This window comes from Psammomys obesus, unplaced genomic scaffold, assembly GCF_907164565.1.
Source record: "Psammomys obesus unplaced genomic scaffold, mPsaObe1.curated_primary_1811, whole genome shotgun sequence".
Classification (NCBI taxonomy): domain Eukaryota; kingdom Metazoa; phylum Chordata; class Mammalia; order Rodentia; family Muridae; genus Psammomys; species Psammomys obesus.
This window is the reverse complement of record NW_026596110.1, coordinates 242,334-249,621: the sequence shown is the minus strand read 5'-3', so window position 1 is coordinate 249,621 and position 7,288 is coordinate 242,334. Positions and strand designations below refer to the sequence as shown.

General features: G+C 37.2%; 1 protein-coding gene and 1 non-coding gene across 5 annotated transcripts in view; one reads left to right on the top strand and one right to left on the bottom strand.

Moving 5' to 3' along the window:
• Grm1 (glutamate metabotropic receptor 1) overlaps positions 1-7,288 on the bottom strand; it is a 607,848-nt gene that overhangs the window by 516,037 nt on the left and 84,523 nt on the right. The gene's annotated exons all lie outside the window — the stretch shown is intronic.
• Positions 3,936-4,042, top strand: LOC129692655 (U6 spliceosomal RNA). The gene has a single exon (XR_008722746.1). It is a non-coding gene; the product is annotated as a U6 spliceosomal RNA (small nuclear RNA).

Below are 7,288 nucleotides of genomic sequence, written 5' to 3'. Positions count from 1 at the left end.
AAGAAAGAAAGAAAGAAAGAAAGAAAGAAAGAAAGAAAGAAAGAAAGAAAGGGAAAGAAGGAAGGAAGGAAGGAAGGAAAGAAAGAAAGAAAGAAAGAAAGAAAGAAAGAAAGAAAGGAAGGAAGGAAGAAAGAAGGAAGGAAGGAAAGAAAGAGGGAGGGAGGGAGGAGGGAAGGGAGGAAGAAAGAAAGAGAGAGAAAGAAAGAAAGAAAGAAAGAAAGAAAGAAAGAAAGAAAGAAAGAAAGAAGGATACATTTCATAAGGCACTCTCCTAAGGGATGAATATCTGCCAGGATTTTCTGTGTCTCTAAATACAGCTGCATCATGGTGAAGAAAATTATTCATTTCAACATGTTTGGTGCAAAAGTTTTTGTTCTAACTTTGCAACCTTAGTTTTTACCCCTCTAGCTTGAGACACATCTCAAGAAGACCTCACAGAAGCTACACAGAGACTCCTGCCATGAGGATATCATGAGACTTTATTTGGAAGGACTGAGGTGACAACATCTCAATATTTAACTGTTCCCAAGTTGATTTCAATGAAGTGCATAGTTCAGTATTTCCAGCCAAATATTTTTGTGAAAATTGCAAAGAGAAATTAGGAAAATCTTTACTAAGTTCCAAAGTATTTGCATACCAATTCTTCAACTCTATTTCCTATAATTATTTAGGCATTGAACAAAATTTAGGAAATGGATATATATGTCCCTTTCTTAGACAATATCAAAATGATGAACCATCTTGCCTCCATCATAGGCATAAAAGCCATCTTATAGTAAAGACAAACTAAGTTCATTAATATTTGTGATTAAATCTCCAATTCTCAAGGATTGGGTTATGCCTTACCTGTAACCTTAACTACAAATGGTTCTGTACTGACTTTTCCGGAAATTGCAACCATTCCTTTATATCAGAAAGTTGTTTATAACCATCGTCAACCTTACCTTAGTTTCAAAAGGTTATATGATCACCTATGACTACCTTGTTATGCCTATCTGTTCTTATGATTACCATGTTATGCTCACCTTGCAACCTTGTCTATATTTCAGGAGGCCATTATGGCTAACTTGTTATACATATGTTCTGCTCCTTTGTCCCAGCCAAATTTCCCATTAGGAAACACCCGACCTCTGAACTATAAAAACCTTGTTTTCTACTTGCTCAATACTAGCCTTAGAACACTAAGTGTTCAATACTAAGAACACTGTCTTAGCAGGAGGCAGTATGTTCACATAAATAAAGAAGCCTACTTTAAGTAACTGCATGCTTCAATTAATTTGACCATGATGATTTGCATCAGTGGTCTTTCTTCTCCAATTTTTGGCATTAACAATCAGGCATTAAATTGAAATGATTACTTTTTTTAATTTTTTATTAATTACACTTTATTCATTTTGTATCCCCCCCATAAGCCCCTCCCTCCTCCCCTCCCGATCCCACCCTCCCTCCCCTTTCTGCATGCATGCCACTCCCCAAGTCCACTGATAGGGGAGGTTCTCCTCTTCTTTCTGATCTTAGTCTATCAGTTCTCATCAAAAGTGGCTGCATTGTCTTCTACTGTGGCCTGGTAAGGCTGCTCCCCCCTCAGGGGGAAGTGATCAACAAGCAGGTCAATCAGATTATTATTATTATTATTTTTTTGCCATGAGAAAATAGTCAATCTGCCTTCAAGGATAGAAGATACAATTAAATTATTCCTTCTATAACAGTTCATCAAATCACAACATATTAAGTATATAGTTGGGTTTAAAATGAAAGCATCAGGGAACAATTAAAAACAGAGAAGAATTAAAAACATATAGATGCTCTAGCAGAAAAGGCATATAAGGCTGGCATGATAGAGTTCTGCAGCTGCCAGATTTCTAGAATGATTCAATGGAAGAATGTTGGTGCTTTTAACCAGGATAAAATATGCAGAAGGAGAAATAGGGTTGTAAGAAAAGAAGCAGAAACTCAGTTTTGCAACTGTATAGCTGAGGTATGCAGATTCCATTCAATGAAGACAGAAGTTGGTTTTAAATATCCCAACCTGCTGAGAAATGGGCTAAAAACACAACCCAGCAGATGTGAAATACCGACTCATTGATGCATTCACTCACTACTCAATAGATGTAAGAGAGGCTCATACTAAGTCCCAGATGGAAAGAAGTTGGTGGAGAGAACGGCAGCTACATAATCACAGAGGCAGGGATAGGGAGAGTGAGAAGATTGGTGAGAGGACCTTAGGGGGTACTAGATTGAAGACATGGACGATGGAGGAAAAAAAAAAGATTATGAAGAAAAGGTCTGTATGGACAGAAAGAGAGCCGTAGATGAATAAGTGTCCAGAAATTAATATTTCACAGGATTTAGGTTAGTGCAGTAATCATCTGTAGAAGTTAGCATGATCTTGGACAAAGATTGAATAACATCATATCTAGTTTGAAAAACAGGAGATACCAAGTGCTATCCCTTGAGTATACTCTTAGATACTATTGATTTATCAATGATATAGTTAAAGGTTATAATTACTGTTGATCCTATTGATGCTATTATTAACAATGTCTTATAATTCAGAGTAGCAACATAAGAACTTTGAAAAAGTACATTCTGGCTTTAATCATCAGGAGTCCCACTTCCAGAGCAGATATAACGTAGTGATGAGAAAAACAAAAATCATGACAGACTAAGAAAGGGTTGACTTTGGATAGAGAGGAAGAAGTTAAAGAGTTGGTTATTGCTTCTAATTATCTGGCATAAAATGTAAGAAAGGGAAAGTAGATAGAGAGTTATTAGGTTTTTTAAACAGCACTAAATATGTTTATAATGATTATCTAAGTTGGAAAAAATAAAGAAGATATAAGTGTCCCAGAAGCAGAAAGACACACATGGTATATACTCACTTATAAGTGGATCCTAGACTTAAAAGACAGGATAAATATATTACAATCTGTAAATATAAAGTTGCTAAACAAGAAGAAGGACTCAGGGTAAAATGATCAATCCTCACTTAGAAAGACAAATGGGATGGACATTGGAAGTAGGAGAAAACAAGAAACAGGACAGGAGCCTATCATAGAGGGCCTCTGAAAGACTCTACCTAGCAGTGTATCAAAGCAGATTCTGAGACTCATAACCAAACCTTGGAGAAAGTGCAGGGAATCATATAAAAGAAGGGGGAAAGGACAAGAGCTCCACAAGGACCTAATATATCTGGGCACAGGGGTCTTTTCTGAGACTGATTCTCCAACCAAGGACCAAAAACAGATATAACCTAGAACCCCCTGCACGGATGAAGCCCATGGCAGCTCAGTATCCAAGTGGGTTACCCTAGTAAGGGGAACAGGGACTGTCTCTGACATGAATTCAGTGACTGGCTCTTTGACCTTCCTCCACTCCCCATAAGGGAGGAGCAGCCTTGCTAGGCCACAGAGGAAGATATTGCAGCCAATCCTGAAGAAACCTGAAAAGCTAGGGTCAGATGGAAGGGGAGGAGGACCTCCCCTTTCAGTGGACTCAGAGAGGAGAAGGGAGGAGATGAGGGAGAGAGGGATTGGGAGAGAATGAGAGAGGGGGGCTACATCTGGGATACAAAGTAACTAAACTGTAATTAATATAAAAAATAAAAATTTAATTAAAAAAAGAAATAAGCAAAGTCTTCGCAGGCTCAGGTTAAGAGGAACGGTATATTTATAACTGTCAAAATATTAAGAACCTCAGAACAATATCAATAAAGCACATAAGATGACTATGGAATAATTGTTAAATAGCATTGAATAGCATGAGAAAAAATTCAAAAGGCTGAACTACATAAAGACACACCCTATTCACAAATTAAAAAAATTCATAAATATAAGTGTTTCTCCTGAACTTAATGTACACATCCAATGAACTCTAAATTATCAATAGCCTATTTCAATATGTACATCATTTAGCACTCAAGAAAATGTGCAACAGTGCTCGCTTCGGCAGCACATATACTGAAATTGGAACCATACAGAGAAGATAAGCATGGCCCCTGCACAAGGATGACATGCAAATTCATGAAGCGTTCCATATTTTTCAATTCTCCAATAAAAAGACACAGACTAACAGAATGGATGTGGAAATAAAACCAGCAATCTGTTGCACAAGAAACACACCTAAGGCACAAAGATAGACATTACCTGAGGATAAAGTGTTAGAAGACGGCTCTCCAAGCAAATGAACATAAGAAGAAAGCAGGAATAGCCATTCTATATCTGATAAAATAGACTTTCAACCAAAATTGATAAAAAGAGATGGGGAAGGACACTTCATACTCATCAAGGGAAAATTCCACCAGGAAGACATCACAATCCTGAACTTCTATGCCCCAAATACAAGGGCACCCACATTTGTAAAAGAAACATTGATAAAACGTAAACCATATATAGATCCCCACATATTAATAGTGGGAGACTTAAATACCCCACTCTCAACAAAGGACAGGTCAACAAAACAGAAATTAAACAAAGAAACAATGTCTCTGACAGAGGTCATGAATCAAATGTACCTAACAAAAAGTTATAGAAACTAACACCCAAACACAAAAGAATTTACCTTCTTCTCAGCACCTCATGGAACTTTCTCCAAAATAGACCATATAGTTGGCCACAAAGCGAGTCTCAACAAGAAGATTGAAATAATCCTTTGTATCCTGTCTGATCACCATGGAATAAAGCTGGACCTCAACAACAACAGAAATAGCAAAAAGCCTACACACTCATGGAAACTGAACAACTTGCTACTACATGACAGCTGGGTCAGGGAGGAAATAAAGAAAGAAATTAAAGTCTTTCTAGAACTCAATGAAAATGAAGACACAACATACCCAAACTACTTGTGGGACACAATGAAAGCAGTGCTAAGAGGAAAGTTCATAGCACTAAGTGCCTTCAAGAAGAAATTTGAGAGAGCTCATTCAAGCAACTTAATGGTCCACTTAAAAACCCTAGAAAAAGAAGAAGTAGACATACCAAAAAGAAGTAGACAGTAGGAAATAATCAAACTTAGGGCTGAAATCAATCAATTAGAAACAAATAAAACAATTCAAAGAATCAATGAAACCAAGAGCTGGTTCTTTGAGAAAATCAACAAGATTAACAAACCCTTAGCCAAGCTAACTAAAAGGCAGAGAGACAACATCCAAATCAACAAAATCAGAAATGAAAAGAGGGACATAACTACAAACACTGAGGAAATCCAAACAATCATTAGGACTTACATCAAAAGTCTGTATGCCACAAAATTTGAAAATCAAAATAAAATGGACAATTTTTGTGATCAATTTGACTTACCAAAGCTGAACCAGGACCAAGTAAATCAATTAAATAGTCCTATATCCCCCAAAGAAATAGAAGCTGTCACCAAAATTCTCCCATCCAAAAAAAAAAAAAAAAAAAAGCCCAGGACCAGATGGTTTCAGTGCAGAATTCTACCAGACCTTCAAAGAAGAGCTAACTCCAATTCTCTTCAAACTATTCCACAAAATAGAAACAAAAGGAACATTACCAAACTCATTCTATGAAGCCACAATCACCTTGCTACCTAAACCTCACAAAGACCCAACAAAAAAAAGAGAATTTCAGGCCAATCTTCCTTATGAACATTGATGCAAAAATACTCAACAAAATACGCGCAAACTGAACACAAGAACACATCAAAGATATCATCCACTATGACCAAGTAGGCTTCATCCCAGGTATGCAGGGGTGGTTCAGTATACAAAAATCCATAAATGTGATCTGCCATATAAACAAACTGAAAGAAAAAAAACACATGATAATCTCCCTAGATGCTGAAAAAGCATTTGACAAAATCCAACATCCATTCATGTTTAAAGTATTGGAGAGATCAGGGATACCAGGCACATATCTAAACATAGTAAAGGCGATATACAACAAGCCTATAGCCAACATCAAACTGAACGGAGAGAAACTTAAAGCAATCCTGCTTACATCAGGGACAAGACAAGGCTGCCCACTCTCTCCATATCTCTTCAACATAGTTCTGGATGTCCTTGCTAGAGAAGTAAGACAGTTGAAGGTGATCAAGGGGATACAGATGGGAAAGGAAGAAGTCAAATTATCACTATTTGCAGATGACATGATAGTATACCTGAGTGACTCCAAAAACTCTACCAGGGAACTCCTACAGCTGACAAACACCTTCAGCAAAGTGGCCAGATACAAAATTAAGCCAAAAAATCAGTAGCCCTTCTGTATACAAAAGACAAAAGGGCTGAAAAAGAAATTGGGGAAACAACATCCTTCAAATGACATAAAATACCTCAGAGTAACCCTAACCAAGCAAGTCAAAGACTTGTATGAAAAAAATTTCCAGTCTCTGAAGAAAGAATTAGAATAAGATATGAGAACATGGAAAGATCTCCCATGCTCATGGCTTGGCAGGATTAACATAGTAAAAATGGCCATTTTACCAAAAGCAATCTACAGATTCAATGCAATTCCCATCAAATTAGCAACACAATTCTTTACAGACCTGGAAAGAAAAATTCTCAACTTCATGTGGAATAACAAGAAACCCAGAGTTGCTAAAACAATCCTCTACAATAAAAGATCTTCTGGAGGTATCTCCATCCCTGATCTTAAGTTGTACTATAGAGCAACAGTCTTGAAAACTGCATGGTACTGGCATAGAAACAGAATGGTGGATCAATGGAACCAAAAGAGGACCTAGAAATAAACCCACACACTTGTGGACACCTGATCTTTGACAAAGATGCCAAAACCATACAATGGAAAAAAGATAGCATCTTCAACAAATGGTGCTGGTCCAACTGGATGTCTACATGTAGAAAAATGAAAATAGATCCACATTTATCACCCTGCACAGAACTGAAGTGCAAGTGGATCAAAGATCTCAACATAAAACCAGACACATTAAATCGGCTAGAAAAAAAAGTGGGAGATACCCTAGAACTCATTGGTGCAGGGGAAAACTTCCTGAACAGAATACCAACAGCACAGGCTCTAAGGGCAACAATCAATAAATGGGACCTCATGAACCTGAAAAGCTTCTGTAAAGCAAAGGACACCATCATCAAAATAAAACAACTGCCTACAGATTGGGAAAGAATCTTCACCAACCCTTTATCTGACAGAGGGCTAATATCAAGTATATATAAAGAACTAAAGAAGCAGAAAAGCAACAAACCAAGTAATCCAATTAAAAAATGGGGAACAGAGCTAAACAGAGAATTCTTGATAGAGGAACATCGAATGGCAGAGAAACAGTTAAAGAAATGTTCCCCAATGTTCCCATTGGG